The sequence below is a fragment of the Cibotium barometz genome, chromosome 65 (assembly GCF_041138505.1).
Source record: "Cibotium barometz isolate CiBa-2024 chromosome 65, ASM4113850v1, whole genome shotgun sequence".
Lineage (NCBI taxonomy): Eukaryota > Viridiplantae > Streptophyta > Polypodiopsida > Cyatheales > Cibotiaceae > Cibotium > Cibotium barometz.
This window is the reverse complement of record NC_141110.1, coordinates 16,655,964-16,675,598: the sequence shown is the minus strand read 5'-3', so window position 1 is coordinate 16,675,598 and position 19,635 is coordinate 16,655,964.

Genomic DNA, 19,635 nt, shown 5'->3' with positions numbered 1-19,635 from the left:
GAGCTTTGGAGCTTCTCTATTCTCCATCCTCTCTTGAAGATTACCCTCCCCCTCTTGGTGGCCAAGGACTTGCTTGTGGGCTTCACTTCTATCCAAAGAATCAAGTCAAAATCAAAGTAATTGCAGCGAAGCTATGGCAAAATTTTCCATTAAAAAGATAAATCTTATTTTTATGCATAATTTTAATAAAGCAAAACGAGGAATTCCTATCATATTCTAGGCATAGATATTTTATGCTAAAAGACGAGTTTTGAGAATTATTCAATAGTCGGAAAAATAAAGAAGGTTATGCACAAATTTTATAGAATCATTCAATTTATGAGAATTATGGAAATGAATTATTTAGATAAATAGATTAGTGTTTATACTAAAAGAAAAAACATGGGTAGAATTGATTTTGTAAATCCCATAAATCTTTTATTCAAAAAGAAGAATATTGAGCGTATTTTATTTTGAGAAATTTGAGAAAGAATTTGAAAATATTGAATGGATGTGAATGAATGTAGGAATGATGAGAATGGATGTGAATGGATGTGAATGAATGTAGGATTGATGAGAATGGATGTGAAGTAATGAGAACGGATCTGAATGAATGTAGGAATGATGAGAACAGATGTGAATGAATGTAGGAATGGTGAGAATAGATGTGAATGTAAGAATGATGAGAATGGATGTGAATGAATGTAGGAATGATGAGAATGGATGTGAACGGATGTGAATGAATGTAGGAATGATGAGAATGGATGTGAATGAATGTAGGAATGAATGAGAATGGATGTGAATGGATGTGAATGAATGTAGGAATGATGAGAATGGATGTGAACGGATGTTAATTAATGTAGGAATGATGAGAATGGATGTGAATGGGTGTGAATGAATGTAGGAATGATGAGAATGGATGTGAACGAATGTGAATAAATGTAGGAATGATGAGAATGGATGTGAATGAATGTAGGAATGATGAGAATGGATGTGAATGGATGTAAGAATGATGTTAATGGATGAGAATGGATGTGATTGGATGCAAGAATGATGTGAGGGATAAGAATGGATGTGAACGGATGTTAATGAATGTAGGAATGATGTGAATGGATGTCAGAATGAAGTGAATGAATGAGAATGGATGTGAGTTGATGTAGGAATGATGTGAATGGATGTAGGAATGATGTGAATGGATGTAGAAAATTTGGGATAATGAGAAATGACGTGGAATAATGAGAAATGACGTGAAATGGGATGATGAGAAATGATGTGGAATGACGAGATATGATGAGGAATAATGTGAAAGGATGTGGGATGATGAGAAGGATGGGAATTTTGTTTGGAACTGTATTTGTAGATGAAACCTTTTTTTTAAAGATTGTTTTATGTCAAGAATGCTGGGAAAGCATTTTGACCATCTTGTGAATGAGGTCGTGGGGGACCTCAGTGAAAAAGTTGCAACAACTGACGGAGAGTCAATGAAGGACGTCTCGCGTGTAGCAAGGTCGGTCGAGGTCTTGACCAGCCTCAGTTTGATTAAAATGGTGAGCTTCCGGTACGGTGGATGAGGGACCAAGGAACCAGCCTATGAGTGAAGCACTAGGTCACCTGCTATAATAAGGAACCTAGAGGGTATTGACCATACAGTGCTCAGGCTCTGGGTCGCCCCCAAGATACCCATGTGTGAGTCTAAGAAAAATGAGTTGGAGTTTGTTTTCTGAACACGGGCATGGATCTGATTGATTGGCCTTGCTGGTCTTTAACGGATGAGTTCATGGATCTTGTTGGTTGATCTTGCTGATCTCCAACAACTGAGAGTCCATATGGTTTTTATGTGATTAAACTCCTAGGTACTATGGGCTAGGAACTATTGAAAAGGCCCTTGAGTGAGCAAGTGGTGAGTGTTCTGGTTGCCGATGCTGCCATAAGTACATTGAGGAAGGAATGACTAAAATTGGATTTTATGGTTTGGAAAGTGAAAAGTTGGAAATTGGATCTGGATATTTTGGAGGATTATGATTCAAAATACTATGGTTTCATTTCAAGTCTGCTTTAAAGATAGCTGAATCTATAAAAGGCAATTTCATATTGGGTGCGTAAGTGGTATGTATGAATTGTATTGTGCATGAATGCCGGTTAGGGAGCTTGGGAACTCTTTTCCCTGGTACCTGGGACAAAACATAACCAAATTTTCATAATGGATCCTATCAATACAGTGGTTGGGCGGTTGGCTAACCCATGGCTGGACTGATGGATCCCTATAATTAAAATTCAATTCTGTTCAAGTTACGATAGCTGAAGTAAATCACGGATAATCCTTATTCTATGGAAAAGAATCAACGGATGTGCCTCTTTGATGAGGAAAAAGCGGTGGTCTCTATGATCCAAGTGCAAGTTCCTCCCTTGATCCATCCATGTGATCCACGGGTTTAGTCGGAATGAAAAAGGGAAGTTAAGGCCCTTGACTACGTTAGAATAATTTTCCTCTATGATCCAAGTGCAAGTTCCTCCCTTGATCCATCCATGTGATCCACGGGTTTAGTCGGAATGAAAAAGGGAAGTTAAGGCCCTTGACTACGTTAGAATAATTTTCCTGGAGGAATCGCCTATGCTTTCTGGGCGAGGGAAGTTTTTTCCGGGTTCAGTTTGGAATGAACCAAGGGATTAGTCTCTTGTCCGGACATTCGTGGTGGTGGGTGAGGCCCCGAGTGGGAAACTCTGCCCTGCATAGAAGGTTGCTACTTCCGCAAGCTCCCCGGGCCTGGTGTGTGGAGGGGAGAGGGGTCTCAGAGCTTGTATCAAAGCATTGTTGAAAGCTCAAGAAGAAAAAAATAAATTTTACTCAGAAAGAGCATTAAATCCTTGACTTGCTTGAGGCCTAGACATGATGGTATTTACCTTATAGCCCCAAGGACCGTGATTACCCGTATATACTGTGGGTATAACTGTAGCTCTTTACTGACAATGTATATGAGTGAATCTAAGACCTTGAAGTTATAAGCAAAAATGCTATCCTAGATGATGATTTCGGATGCTGCTTGATATGATTTTAGAATTCTGGTTGAGAATTGATGAATTGATTTGGAATCTGATTTAAAGATGATGATTTCTAAATTCTGGTTGAAAGAAGATAAGTTGACTAAAGCCACAATGAGGATGAATGGAGAGAATCCCAGTAATGATGTTAGTAACTAGGAAGATGCTCAAGTCTTTCAGCAGATCACTATGAGTTTAGTGGATTGTGCTGACAGACTGCTTGACCTTTGGCCTAGTAGAAACAGCCAGGGTAGCGTGGAAGAACCACTGTGAGACAAACCGTTTGGATCGGAACACCCAAATGTGGAATGATCTCAAAGCTTAACTCAGGAAGAGATTTTGTCCTCTCGGCTTCCTAGAAACAAAGATGAGCAAGTTCCTGCTGGAGCTAACCCAGGGAAGCTGAACCATGGAGGAATATCACTAGGCGTTCGCTCTCCTCCTCAAATACTCGCCACTACTGGATGAAGAACAGCTAATGGCCAGGTTCATTCAGGGAATGAACGAAGCCTTGGATAACGTGGTGAAGAATGCTAAGCCAGCGTCTATGGCTGAAGCAGTAGGGATGGCAAATGATTTCGCCAAGGCCTTTGATGTCAAGGTCCCGTCGAAGCCAACACCATCATCTTTTAAAAGATTCCTAGCTCGGGAAGGTGATTCCAACTTTCCATCTCCTAAGAGACAACAAGGTCAAACTCAGGATACGGGAAATTCCAGAATGAAAGAAAGGTATTTTTTTCGAAACACAATCCCTGGAATTCAACTTCAGAAGTTCCACCCTTGAACAAAGAAGTTAAATGCTTTAACTGCCAAGGATACAGTCATTGTAGTATGGATATCCTAACTCCTTTTGGATCAAGGTTTTCAGGACAAGGAAATCAAGGACCAAGATTCCAGATACCAGCTCCTTCCTTCCGGAGTAATCAAGGTCCTTTCCATCAAAATCAAGGAAACCACAGAGGTAGACCCTCTAACCAACCCTCGATTTTTTTCAATGCAAAGTAATGCAAGACCTCAATCTAAGAATTGGGAAAATCAAAGACAGAAGTTCCCATCCAGCCGTTCACTTCCAAGGCAGTAATGCTGGAAGTGATAAAAGAAGAAAGAGTTGAAAGAGATTATCCTCCACCAGCTGCTGCGAGATGAGGACATCTCGCATTTTTTAAATGGGGTAGGATGTAAGATTCCTCCCTCCAGCTTTTGTGATGTAAAGGTGTAAGAACCTTCCCTTCAATCTCTTGTAATCATCCCCCCCCCTCAGAAATGGAAAAAGTTCTTGTTTTACCCTTTTTTGGCCTAGAGAGAGAAAATATATAGAGAGAGATAATTCATAATTGAGATATCTTTGGATACAAAAATTTTCCTAATATCTAAGATGAATTCCCCTGAAACAGAAGTTCAAAATGAATTTTCCAATGTGCATTAGGAATTAATTAAATATATGTATAAGAGACCTTAGCCTAAGTGTCCATATTTTCAGAAATTTTTGGATTAAGGTCCAAATAAGGTTCCAAAGGGCCAATAGGATTAATCCAAGTGTTGGGATGAGAAAAATGCAAAGAATAAAAGAAAATACCCCAAAAGAGAGTAAATGCTCACATAAGATGAAGAGTTGACTGAGTACAGGGTTTATTAGTTAAAAATTAAGGTTTATTAATAAAAAAATAAGATATTTTAGTAAAATGATAAATTTTTGACACCTGAGTAAGGAGGGAGAGCCCCATCAAGTAGGCGCCTTTTTTATCATCATTGCTTGATATTTTTAATTCAAAAAAATTAAGATATTTTATCTCTCCTCTCTCCTGGTGCAAACTGGAACAAAAAGGGATCCAAACTGATCCAAAACTTGTCCAAATTGGGTCAAACTAAAATTGGAAGCCTCTAGAACCCAGTTGGACTTAGTTAGTGTTCTCCCTCACATATAAATAGACCCTCATTCCTTTGTATTTTCATCTTTGTGAACTTACATGCCATTATTATCTTCATTTTAGTGTAATTTCTATTATCCCTCTATTTGCCTCTTCTCTTGAGCTTTGGAGCTTCTCTATTCTCCATCCTCTCTTGAAGATTACCCTCCCCCTCTTGGTGTCCAAGGACTTGCTTTTGGGATTCACTACTTGCTTTTGAGCTTGATGGAACAGAGATAAAGAATCTTGTAGCAGGCAAAAGGATCAAGATGTTTAAAAGAAGGCATGACAGTGATCCTTTTGATTCGCAGGAGACTCAAGATGAGAGGCTTGATAGTGATAGCATGGATATGGTTGAAGAGGAAGAGGATGATCTTCCTGGTAATGTAGAAGATGAAGACAACATCCAGATATATGTGGATCTTAATGATGACTTGGCACATACCGGAGGATGTGCAGGTTTAGAGGGGGTGGATGTCGTGCCATGGCACGTCTATGGTGTGAAACCATGCATGTGAGGCCATTAAATACAAATTCAGATGCATGGGATTAAGTGCCATGACTTGAGTCATTATATGATGCCCATGTACATATGTTCATATTGTAAATGAGGTTCAATAAGACGAGCTGAAGCTGAGCCAGGTCTCGAAGCCTCAGTACATGAGTGTGGTGTGAATCGTGGAGTTTTTATGCTTATGGTGAACCTTGGGGGCTAGCAGAAGTCCCTGTGCCTTTGTACATAGGTTTGGATTTTGCTTGAATATTTAACAGCTTTTCTTGGCCCCACGAGATGGTAAAATGCTCAGAAATCATGCTTGAGATGATAGTGGCATTTGATTGAGGTTCAAAATGGCATGGATATGGCCATGGTCATGACTACATGGTGACGGAGACATGTGAAAGAGGATGTCAAGAATCTTTGGTCAATGCATGGGAATTACCCCTTGTGAGTCTTGGTGTAAATAAGCAAAAAAAAAAATGTTGATGCTTATCAACCTTAAGAAATGGAGAAAATGAAGGGGGCGTGGCGTGATGATCCGAAACATAAGGAAGGAGGGGCTCTTTTAGCATGGTTGTGGCCATCATTTAGGGTTTGAAGGGAAATAAAATAAAAATATATATATATTATGTGGCCACCTTATAAAGGACCATGTGGAAGGCCTTATTGGCTACCAGCTCGCTGTCTCGAAGGTGGCGAAGGCGTGAAGGAAGGAGAGTTGGCCGCTTCGAGAGAGAGCCGGGTCCAGAAGTGGGGAATGGCCTTGAAGGCGCTGCAGAAAAGGGACGCCAGGGAAGCTGTCGAGAGCAGTGTGAAAGGAGGAGACCAGGTCGCCGAGTAGAGGGAAGGAATGGCCTTGCAGAGGCGCAACAGAGACAGAGGAGAGCCTTGTGGAGATAGTCGGGTGGTGCTAGAGAAGTTGCTGCTGGGGCGGCCCTTGGTGTGCATAAAGAAGGTGGCCGCTTGGTGATTCTGTAGAGCTGAGGCAAGTGGAGAGCTAACGTGAAAGGAGCGCAGCCGTAGGTGCATGGCTAAAAGCTGCAGCAGACAACGTAAAGAAGGAGGCCGCCGCCTTGTATAACAAGGCCTGGCTAGTGATATAGCAGAGACAGACGCGTGGAAGAAGGGGGGAGCAGCGGCCTTATTTGGGAAGGACGACTGGCTGGCGACTCTGGTGATATGGCCCCTTGTGAACAGAGAGAAGGTGGCTGCAGGTGAAGACAGAGGAGCGCACTGAAGTGGCTGCAGAGGAAGTTAACGGGCTGAGGAAGTCACCTTGGTGAAGAGCTTTGAAGACTGGGGAGGTCGGAGGTGGTGGTCTACAAGCGATGAGCAGAGAGGTGGTGGTCTACATGAGAGGGGCAGAGAGGTGGTGGTCTACGAGCGAGGAGCAGTGGTGGTCATCTACAAGCGCATACCAGAGGCGTGGTGAGATACCAGAGAGTGGCTGCCGGGTCTAGAAGGAAGCAGAGGCTGCGCGGTCGTGGGTTTGTGTGAGATGATTGTCGAGCTACTGCTGGGCGACAGAGAGAACACAAGTTTGTGGGCTGCTACAGAGAAACGCTTGCAGAGGTCTTAATGTCATAATGTTATTTGTTTTCTTGGGTTTTGGAAATCATGTGATGATGTATATATGCCATATGCCATCTTTGCTTGTGAGTTGTTGGAATCTGAAAGCAGAGGTTTTCATGAGATCAAGAGTCATCTTGAAATGGAGATGTTGACATTATGTGAAACATGTGATGTGAATGGTTACATGTATATGGGAATCTTTTGTTGATTGTGCTATGCCTACATGTGTTATGTATGAAGCACTTGGATAAAGGGTCAGGAGATCTATGCTTGAAGCGGGTCATGCTCTTGACTCGTAACGTATATGCATTCATCAAGCTGAATTTGGGGTTGCTTTGAAGTGAATTGGCACATGTACATGTCGACCAAAATTTGAGATGTCATAACCCCCTTGAAGAGTTATATGTTTTGTTTCCTTGTTGGGATTTGAAGCTACTCTCACAGCCAGAAGTCTCGTACTTTCCCAGCGATACCGCCCATGTCACGACAGCTTTGGTGAACCCGACGTGAAACTGCTGGGGTGAGAGTTAGTGGTGAAATTCACAGTGCAAGCTATGGCTGAGAATCCTGAGGGACAGGGGGTTCGTTTTGACCCTGGGGTTATGCAAATGTTTTAGATGTTTACTATGTATATGCAACAGCAGCAAGCGGCTGAGAGGGGGCAAATTTCCACGACTAAAGCACTGCAGTCAATTGTGAAAAAGGTGGATCAATTTGATGGTAAAGACATCACAAAGTACCTGCGCAATTACACAAAGGAAATGGAGCTAAACAGGGTGACTGAGGAGGATATGGTTCGAAGCTTTGAGCTGGTATGTGTTCCCGAAATAAGAGAGCGCATAAGAGGATTACAGGCAGCACATGGTGGCAGAAATTGGGAGGAGTTCAAGCTTGCTTATTTGAAGGATGATTATTTCATGGAGGATTCTGTTTTCTGACATAATGACTTCCTGCTCATGTAGAGGGGTATTAAAACCCCCAAAAATTAAATCAAGAACAAACCTTTTTTAAAAGACTTTGAAAACATGTTAGCAAACATTGACTGTAAGGACATTCAATCATGAGATGCTTAACTAATTCTATAGCTACTAGGCACCTCTTGCCGCCATAGGGGAGATTCCATGTTCTTGTGCAAGTTTTTCACCATATGGAAGAGCCCCCCATAACACTTTCCATAGAAAAACTTTGAAGTTAGTAGGGCCCTATTGTTTCCATAAGCTTTGAAACATTTTACCCCATTTGGATTCTGGCCAATTTTCCTCCCATAATTAAATGTTCTAGGTCTCTCCAACCACAAAGAGGGCCATCCTATAAATGATCTAGTTTCATGATACCTTTGTTATGAAGATATGTAGCCATTATAATATTCCTTAGAGCTAAAGGAGAGTCAAACCAAGGAGCCCACCAAATAGACCACTAAAGAGAACTGTCCCCCATGTACCTATGTGATCCTTTCCACTGAAGAGTTCCTAGCAGAAACCTATATCTTTTGATAAGCTTAGGAATAAACCCAGCTTAACTACAAGATAAAGCTAGCTGAGACAAAAATTTATCCTTCCAATTCAGACTAAACCATTTACCCCCTTCAAAATTGACATTGGATTCATTCACTAACTTTATACACATTTTAGGCCAAACTTGTTTCCCTTTATAAAAGTGGAGGCTATCAGTTTAGAGTGCAAAGTTAAAGCCAAATTTTCAAGCTAAAATCCTCACAAAGGCATTGGGTACAGAGAACTCCACACGTACATGAGATTACTCGTCGAAGTACAAGGTATGGAGTTAAGTTCGAGGGGGGAGTGTAAAGATATTGAGCTCAACTAGTGCAAATATGAGTGACACAGTAAGATGACACGACGGTGGGAAGATCCACACTTACACTACTAGCATGGTTGGTGGGATTATGAGTGATAAGATGCATGCCATTGGTTAACAAGTTGTGTGATAGAGCCACTTTGTTTTATTACATTATGGAATAATTATAGTGCTAGCTCATATAGTCATGTTCCCAGCATGGACCGACCTTTCTATATTATAGTAGGAAGCCCACACACTCATCGACATGGGTGCTATAACCTAATGTACCATGCAACTTGGTGTGCACTATAATAACCATTTTGACATCCACAAAAACGAGAGTTGAAGTAGAAAATGCATTCACAACCTCATGAATAGGCCCATTCACCACACTATATTACACATTGGAAACCTCATGCTACATAGGATCGTTCACTACTATGTTTCACATTGGAAGGGTAATTATATGTTATGTCATGTAGGTACCATGCGTGAAGAAGTTCTTCTTAGATGAGGATGGATGGGGGACAATCGGTGCCAAATAAATTTGGACTCCTGAACTACTACCCTGAAACTAGCCACCCACTAGATAGGTAACTATGGTAATGACATATGAGGAGCCTATTTCTTATCAAACTTCAACACCAGAAAACTAGTCTCCTACCAAAGAAGTGCTCCAACCCATTACACATCCAAAAGTACCTCACACTTTAACCAAGCTACTTAAAAAGAGGCCTATTCTCTACTTGACCATAGGACTAAGCCACAAGCTCCATTCAAAATCTCGCCTCAACAGGATTAGCCTTCACCATCAAGTACTCCAACACAAGTGGCCTCTCCAAAAACACCAAAATTACTAACCTTGTAGAATCAAGACCACCGTTCCAAGTAACACCAATGTTTCCATGATAACAAATGGTGGGTACCAAAGTAACACTCAGAGCACAACATTATTGTGCAGAGCAATAGAAAATATGGGTACCCAAGAGGAAGATCCATCATATGCTCGTCAAAGCCATGCCACTAATTGGACCACATTATAGCAAAACACCAAACACTACCCTAACCCCAAAACCAAAGCATTGTTTGTTGTTTTCAACAAAGGAGTTGTTGAAAACCCAAGGGTACTACACCATACAAAAATAACGTTGGCTACCTGTGACATTCCTGTGGTATCTCTCTGGCTACGTGGAGATGGAGAAGGCACGACTCTTGTTCACCTCCCAACCGTAGAGTAGAATGAGCATGCGCCCATCCCGACGGGCTATATGTAGTGGCCTAGTTGTCCACACTAGCTCGGCCACCCGTGGTACTCCGACCCGGATGATTCACCCTTGAACCCTAGACTTACTGGCCACTCGCACTCTAGCATGTGTACTCGAAGCCTAGTCAACCTCACGTGTTACATGCTATGTCCCCCTTAAGAAGAGTTTTCTTCAACAAAAACCAACTCTAGATAGTTCTTGGTTAGCATACTGCATGTAGATACTTCTTGTTCCCTGTCTTTCCATTTATTAAGTGCCTCTCGATACACAGTATGCCTCATGTTCCGATCCCTAAATCCTAGAATCATTTTAGGTTTGTATGGAATAGACGGTGGTTCAAGAAGTTCTACCAGAACATTAGGAGTAACTACATTCTCCTTACGGTCAACGATTTTTCGGAGTCTGCTAACCTAAATGAGAGCTTTCTGGTAACTCAAGTTTGTATGCTATGCTACCAATCTTCTTAAAGATTTTATATAGACCACAATATCTAGGAGAAATCTTTTGACATGTTCCTATCTTGAGAGTCTCCACCTTTGCATGGACTTTCAAGAAAACAAAGTCACCCTCTTCAAAGGCCACTTCTCTACGGCTCATGTCACCATACATTTTTGCACAATCTTATATTCCATGAATGATATCTCTTACTTCTTTTATCATATCTTGCATGTATTAAAGGAAATCCTTCATAGATTGAATCTTGTCCTTTTGTAGCCCTATGACCACACAGGAGATCTCAAGTGGAAACCATACATTAACATGAATGGACTAAATCTATCGTTGAATGTTTTAAACTATTGTAAGCAAACTCTAAACGTGGCAAGTACTCCTCCTAATTGAATTGCTTTTTATTGACATACGCTCGAAGCATGTCCTGTAACACTTGGTTGACTCTCTCGGTATCATACTCAGAGTAGTGTCCAACTTTTTGAAGACTTCCCTCCAAAAGTGACTCAAGTTTTCTATCCCTATGCAAAACTATATCGGCGGTGGGCAGGCCATATGGCTTGTAGAGATGTTCGATAAACAACCTAGCTAACTCATGAGTTTTACCTCCTTTTTAGTATGTATAAATTTGACCATCTTGGTGAATCTGTCAACCCTAAACCAAATCATTCCCTCAAGTTGTTTTGGGTAAACTAGTTGATAAAATCCATGGAAATACTCTCCCATTCCCCTTTGGGAATATCCAATGGATGTAGCAAACCTCCAACCTTGAGGTGCTCATGCTTATTGACTTGGCACTTCTTGCATTTTAGTACAAATTCTTGGATGACCTTAAACAAACTAGGCTAATAAAATAGTCTTTTAACTAGTGTATAGGTCTTTTGTACCCCAAGGTGACTAGCACTTGGACTATCGTGACTTTCAATAAGAATTTGGAACCGAAAGTCACCACAATAGATGGTACATAAACTTTACCTTTGTAAAGCAAGTACCCATCGTCACACGATAGAGAAGTTCCTAAACCTTTCCCTCGACGAACTTTATCACCCCCATTTGAAACAATGTCGCGAATGGTAGTGAAGGGTCCACCCTCAAGCTCTCCATCTTAATATATCAACGAAGAGACATGTCTAGTCTCTCTAGACTAGAACTCCCTCTTCTTCTTATAGAAACCTCGACTAATCGCTCTGGATTGGCACCTTTTTTACAAGAAAGGTAATGGATGGTAAGTGCGTGTGTGTACAGCAAGCCAAACCTCTAAATAGCAAGGTAATGTGTGTGTGTACAGCAAGCCAAACCTCTGAATAGGATGGATCATGCTCACACAAACCACATAGTGAATCCAAGAACTTATTCTTGAATATGGTGAATCTCAGCTTGTTCACCATTGGCATGCAACTCAGCGCATCTACTACTACATTAAATTTACCTTTGGTAACAAAGTTGAAGCTCAAACTCTTGTATGATCTGCACCCACCTTGTTTTTGTACCGTTTAACTCATTTTGGCTAGAAATTCATTTCAAACTTTCATGGTCCGTACGGACCTTAAAAGTAGCATCATACAAATAATGTCGCCACAGTTTAAGAGCATGAACTACTGCAAGTAACTCTCGCTCATAGGCCAAGTAGTTACGCTGAGCATGGTCAAGCTTTTGCTTTCAAATACAACTAGGTGTCCCCCCTGCATTAAAACCACCCTAATGGCTTCCCCACTAGCGTTTGTTTCTATGACAAATGGCTCATTAGGGTAAAGTATTTTTAACACAAGTGCGAGTGCAATCGAAACCTTAAGCTTTTCAAAGCTCTTTCGTTTGGAGTTCTTCCCAAGGAATTAATTTACCTTTTGTTTTTAACTGGTCAATCAATGGGACTGCGATCTTCATGTAGTCCTTTACATACTATTGGGGGTAAAATCTCGACAAACCTAGAAAAATTTATAATTCTTCTAGGTTTTTAAGCTCTAGCCATTTGTCCATCTTAGCAAATAGTGAATCTCCTTATAGTAAAAAATCCACATTTTCTTTTCTTCGCAAATAGTAAATTTTTTCTAAGTAATTCAAGTTCACTAGACGCAAATGTTATAAGTGTTCTTTTTGTGGCATACTATAAACAAGTATGTCATCTACGAAAACTACTATGAATGTTTCCAAGTATGGATGTAAAGCATTGTCCATCAATGTCATAAAGGTCACTGGTGCATTCATTAGGGTAAATGGCATAACCAAGAACTTGTAATTACCAAAGCGAGTCCTAAACATAATCTTGGGAACATCTTGTTCTCGTATATACAGACTTGATGGTAACCCGCGACCTAAGATCTATCTTAGTAAAATATCGGGCTCCAATGAATTGATGAAATAACTCATCAATCCTAGGAATTGGATATTTATTCTTAATTTTTATCTGATTAAGAATACGATAGACATCCACATAAATCCATCTTTCTTCTTTACCAGAAGAATGGGTGATGCCCAAGACGAAGAACTAGGCTTGATAAAACCCTTCTTTAAATAATCTATCAACTACCACTCCACCTCCTGTTCTTCGAGATGGCTAAGCCTATAAGCAAGCTTACTTATTGGTTTTGAACCAGGCAGCAATACCTCAATGGTATGATCAACAACCCTCAATGGTGGAACACCATCTGGCAGGTCTTTGGGAAAACATCCATATATTCTTATATCAAAAAGTTTAAAGTAATTACATACTTTTGATTTTGGAAATTTTCATTTCTAATTTTGCACTATTTTATATTTTGATCCGCAAAAGCAGATAAAATAGGGTTTACAAACCAATGGGTCTCTACCAAAGTCATTAATGTGTTCTATTTTAACTACGGAAACAATAACATCATTAAAACAAAGAGTACAAGAATATACCTAATCAACCTAGATGAGCTTAATGGCATGGCACAACTCCATGGAAGAAATCAATGGTGACACCATTACATCATGCTCTCCATCATGCAATGTGATGATTTTACCCTTATGCATGGTATTTTGGCATTCTCTCATCATGTGTGAACTACTAAGATAATCTCCTCTCAATATACATGCAATATTTTCACCGTGATTCTTCCAAGAATAGCGCCCGTGATTCTTGTCTATGCATAATCACACTGACTTGCTATCTCAAGTTTCATCAGAACCATCTTTAACATGTGTTTCTCCTCATTCTAAATGCATATCAATCATCATCTGGTGGAAACTCAATTGTTTCATTATTATGACTCTTCAACATTCATGACCGTAACTCACTCAAGTATGTAACCACATCACCACAATGTTTTCTCATCATGTTTCCACTCCTACAAACCATTCTTCTACAATTTCATAGAAGTTTTAGCCATGATTCTCAAAATCATGCATGTGGTTCATTAATAAAGAAGAATAGTCTTCAACTGGCCAATCATCCTTGTCTGTTGTAATCAAAGGAACTAGCAACTTAGTGAGTACACTTTTACTCACCCACTAGTGGATTGACACCTTCTAGGAGGTGCATTCCTAGAAGGAATACCATGATGGTGTATGCCTACTAACCCATGGTGTATGACCCATCGCCTAGAACTCCTTGAAGCTTAGCCTCACCAATAGTAGCCAATAATCTCATCCAAATAGCCTCTGATACTTTACAACAAATGGCTCCACAACCTCGCAAGTTGACTAAATCCTTTCAATCCTCTCCAAATTTTTCTACTACCAACAACTCCAACACGAGTTTAAGGACTCACACTTTTTTGCTTCATTATGTATCAGCTTGACCAATGGTCAAAGAGCATCTAATTGTTAATAGATTTTAAAAAACGCATGGAAAGTAAAACAAGCTAGGTCACTACAGAATCCTCTAATAGTCTACTAAGAAACACATTCAACCAAAGAGATGTGCTTGCTTGTCAATGCTCCTCCAGACCTCTACCTATCCTCTTTCATTACTAATAGCCATAAAAACCCTACTAACCTCACTAAATATTGTAACCTTGCATGGGATTTCCAAAATAAATAAAACAATACAAAACAATTCAGAGCAATCACATGCAATGGCCCCCACCCCATTAGGTTCCCATCAATTATTAACATTTTCCTTTACTAACTAGCTTCTTCTTCATCCCTTTGGAGGATCAAAGACATGCAACATCTACTTATCAGTACCAATCATACATCTACCCCTCGTCGACAAAGTCTTTAATCCGATTACATGAGGATGCAATTGCCATTAGGAAGGAGGGAATGTTAACTTATTTTAGGGTTAACAAGGTTTTTTGCACCCAATTATATGCTAAAGAATGGGTTATCTACATCAAATGTCAAGGATGGACACACCAAACTCGTACAAACAAGCCATGAAGCAATGGTGTCCAAATCTCAAACTTGCACGAGCGCCCATAAAGGTCCGATGGATAAATTATGCAATGGAGCTTTTCCTCTTGCTAAACCTCTCTCTAATATTCTCTCTAATGTATGCTAGTGTGTGTGTGTGTGTGTGTGTGTGAGTGATTTGAGGTCAGATGATGCAGTAGTGCTGGTAGTGTAACATAACGGTGTGACAATGCTTGCGGGAGAAGGCAGGGAGACCTCAAGGGTTACAAGCTTAGACATCAAAAAGATCCCGACACGTTGAGGTGAGTGGTTCCCTCAAATCTATCTCTTACCCTTAACAAAATCTCAGACCATATTAAAGGAATTACTACTTCCACAATTTGGAACTAATTGCAATAGCGCATGCATTGAAATCATGCCTTCCATGATTGCACTACTGCATATATTGAAATTATGCATTCCATAATTTGGATATATTTGCACTAGTGCATGCATTGAAATTATGGAAACATTATCTCCTGGAGTAAAAAGTATGAAATGGATCTTTACTTAAGACGATATAATATATGCTAAAGAAAATGGATGATCTCAATATATGCCACAGAAGATAGATGCATGCACTATTCAAGAGATTTATTTTGAGATCATGTACAAGCCATAAAAGGATAATGTATTTACATTAAAGGAATTATGCCTTCCACGATTTGGAACTACTTGCACTAGTGCATGCATTGAAATTATGCCTTCCATGATTTGTAAATACTTGCACTAGTGCATGCATTGAAATTATCGACTCTTAGAGTAAAGATTGACATTATTGATCGATCATAAAAGCTTGAAATGGATCTTTACTCAAGACGATCTCAATATGTGCCAGAAAAGATGGATGCAAGCATTGTTCAAGAGCTTTATTTTTGAGATCAAGTACAAGCCATGAAAGGAGAATGTAGTTACATATGCACTAAGGAGAATGTAGTTACATATGCACTCAGTTAGAAAAGCCTCCTTGTATTATCTATGGTCTCAAAACCATTGTTGGGGGAAGTGAAAGAAAAGATCAATGAAGATAACTTCTTTGCATGTATTACCACTTTACTTCTATAGGAAAGAAAAAATCCCCATGAAATAAAGAGAGTACAAGGGTATAAATTGGAAGATGGATTCCTATATTTTAATAATTAACTATGTATTCCCCCAATGTGGATGGGATAAAAAGAAGAATATTGATTGAAGACCATGACAACTCAATAACAAGACATCTTGGTTGCATAAAAACCTGATTGAAGTCTATGACATCCCAATAGTATGACATCCTGATTACATAAATACCTACATGTCCATAAAGAAGAGTTTCTTTCAAGAAGGATGTATTGCACCATGTATGTCAGTGCACTTAGTGAGTCAAAGAATCAAGGATGAATGGATCAAAATTTATGGAAGGTTACACTCTTTAGACATTCCTCAAGTGAAATGATGGGAATGCATAAGTATGGATTTTATCACTGGGTTACCTTTTGTTAATTATTCAGGGTATGACTTTATCTTTTTATTTGTAGATAGATTGACCAAGGTTTCCCATCTAATCCCTACAAAGAAGCCTTACACTACACTTGATGTTGCCAAGGTCTTATCAAATGAAATATTCAGATTTCATGGGTTGCCAAACGAAGGATAGTAAGTGATAAAGACACCAAGTTCACTTCTAGGTTTTAGACTGCACTCTTTGAGGCAATAGAAACATCTTTGAATCTTAGCATTTCCTATCAAAAAACATAAAGAGTAACTAGGTAATCAAGGACATTCTCCAATCTTACTATGGTCGAGACCCTCAAACATGGATGAATTACTTACAGCTAGTAGAGTTTACTTACAATGCTTCCTATCACAACAGCATTGGAATGAGCCCCTTCAAAGCTCATTTTATGGGTAGGATTGCCTCACACCATTGACTTGGTCAAATCTAGTAAATAAGGTAAAGGTATCCAAACAAATGCTAGATGAGATGGATCATCAGATGTAGAACCATCCAAAAGGACATTAGGGTTGCCCATGATAGGCAATAGTAATATGCTAGTCAAAAGAGGTCAAGTCAAGTATTCAAGGAAGGAGAACTAAATTTCCTCCGAGTATGACCCAAGAGAAGTTTTCTTTCCTTGGGGGGAAGTACGAGAAACTATCTCCAAGATACTATGGACCATATGTGATCACAATGAAGTTAGGGAAACAAGAATATGAACATCTACTACCCTTGAAAATTGAAAGTCCACAATGTGTTTCATATCAGTTTATTCAAAAAGTATATGCCAGATCCTAGTCATGGCTTAAATCCTAAGCAAGTTGTTTCCCCAACATAGGGATAGTTGAAACTAGAACCAAAACAATCTTGGATGTTCAGTACCTCATAGGAATAGAATCTTGAGAGAATTTCTAGTTAAATGGAAATTTTATCATGTGTTGAGGATTCCACTTGTTTGAGAGAAGGAGGAAGAGTTACTCAAAAATTATCCTCCATTTGTGAGATAAAAAAATTTTTTATCATGTTGAGGATGCCACTTGGGAAAAGGAGGAAGAGCTACTCAAAAATTACTCACAGTTTGTGAGATAAGCCATCTTAGTGGTTATTCGAGTGTGGGGAAGGATGTTAGATCCCTCCAAAGCAAGTACAAAAAATCTTGCCTTTTTAAAACCCCAAAAAGTTAGAGAAAGAAAATTATTTTAGAGAGAGAAAGTTCAGTTTTGAAAACCCGTCTGATTGAATATCAAAAAGACATGTGAAAACAAAACTCAATTTGGACCTCGAATGAGAGAGATTTTAAAGTACAAGTTGTGAGACGAAAAGCTATCCTAGCCTTCAATGGGATTTTTTTTTTAATGAGCATTTAGGATTAGAAAGAAGAAGTGGTCATATAACTTATCAAAATTTATTGTTTGAATATTTTTTAAAAACATTGGAGAAGACAAAATGTGAAGTTGGTCAGCTGCTATTGTGGTGTAGTAACCTTGGTGGTACAGATAAGCTAGAGGGCTAGCTTCTTCTTTGTGGTTTCTACTAGATTGTGAGGACCTCTATCATCTTCAGCTTTGTGGTGGTTTTGATGTTGGTCATCTTCTTTGTACTCTCAATTTGAAGATATCTCTCTCCAATGCTCTAAATGTTGGGTAAAGAGAAAACCTTTCAAATGAAAAATCCTAATCTACCATAATTTTAATTTAATCCTCCCTAATCCGACCAGCTAACCTAAACACAACCTATGCCTTGATACCAAGTAAAAATTTATGGGAGCGTCATAGCAAGCAATAACCTCCATGATTAAAGACTAAATAAATCACTTAAAGAAAAAAACAAGGTACTAATCTCATTGTGAATTAGCTCTCTAATGAGAGTTGGTTTTATAGCTCACAAACAAGGAGCTCTCATCCACAAGATATATAGCACCCTAGTGCCATCCTAAAGAGAATGTAGGGGAGAGGGAGAGTTCTTTTGTTCCTTACAAAGCAACAAAAGAAAGCAAGAAACAAGAGAGAGATGGATGGCTGAAATTTTTCCCATCTTATTTGCTTCTCTTCTCTTCAACCATAAACTAAGAGATAAGAGTACATACTATAATGAAAATTACTCTTCTACTATAACATACAATGGTCGGTCCATAGTGTAATTTCGACTATATAAGCTAGTGCTATAACTATGACATACTCTAGCTTGTCATCCACTAGTGGCATATCAATCATAATTTCACTAACCATGATAGTGGATAAAGTTGAGCTTGATATCACCCAGATGATTCATCAATGTTTATGCAACACTCCCTCGAGCTCAACTCCAGACAGTACACTCTAACTAAGCTCATAAACCTATGGAGCTTCTTTGTACCTAGTGCCTTTGTGAAGATATTAGCCACCGGATCCACTATGCTGGCATATACCAAATCTACATCACCTGCTAAAACCTTCTCCCTCACAAAGTGATAATGCACCTCAATGTGCTTCATCCTTGCATGGTATATTGGGTTATTGGCAAGCTACATGCTACTCATGTGGTCACAATACATGATAACAGCCCTATCCATGGGATTATCCATATCATTGAGTAGCTTTTGAAACCAAGCTACCCCTTGTAGTATGCCTCTATACTCAACAAGGAAATTGTCGATTGTTTCTCTTGCTACTCCAACTCATAACAGCACTCCTAAAAGGGGGAAAAATGTCGCTCGACTATATTAGCTAGTGCTATATAACTATGCCATATCCTAGTAATCCAAATGTGGCTATCACATAGCTTGTCATCCATTAGTGGCATATCAACCATAAATTCACTAACCATGATAGTGGTATAAGTTGAGCTCGATATCACCCAGACTGATCATCAATGTTCGCCCGCACTAGTTGAGCTCAATATCTCAACACTCCCCCTCGAGCTCAACTCCACACACTACACTCTAACTAAGCTCCTAAACTTATGGAGCTTCTCTGTACTTAGTGCCTTTGTGAAGATATTAGCTACCCAATCCTTTGTGCTGGCATATACCAAATCTACATCACCTGCTAGAACCTTATCCCTCACAAAGTGATAATGCACCTCAATGCACTTCATCCTTGCATGGTATATTGGGTTATTGAGACGAGCTACATGCTACTCAAAGTGATAATGCACCTCAATGTGCTTCATTCTTGCATGGTATATTAGTTAATTGGCCAGCTAAATGCTACTCATGTGGTCACAATTAATGATAACAACCCTATCCATGGGATTACCCATACCATTGTGTAGCTTCTAAAACCAAGCTACCTCATAAACTACCATAGTAACACCCTT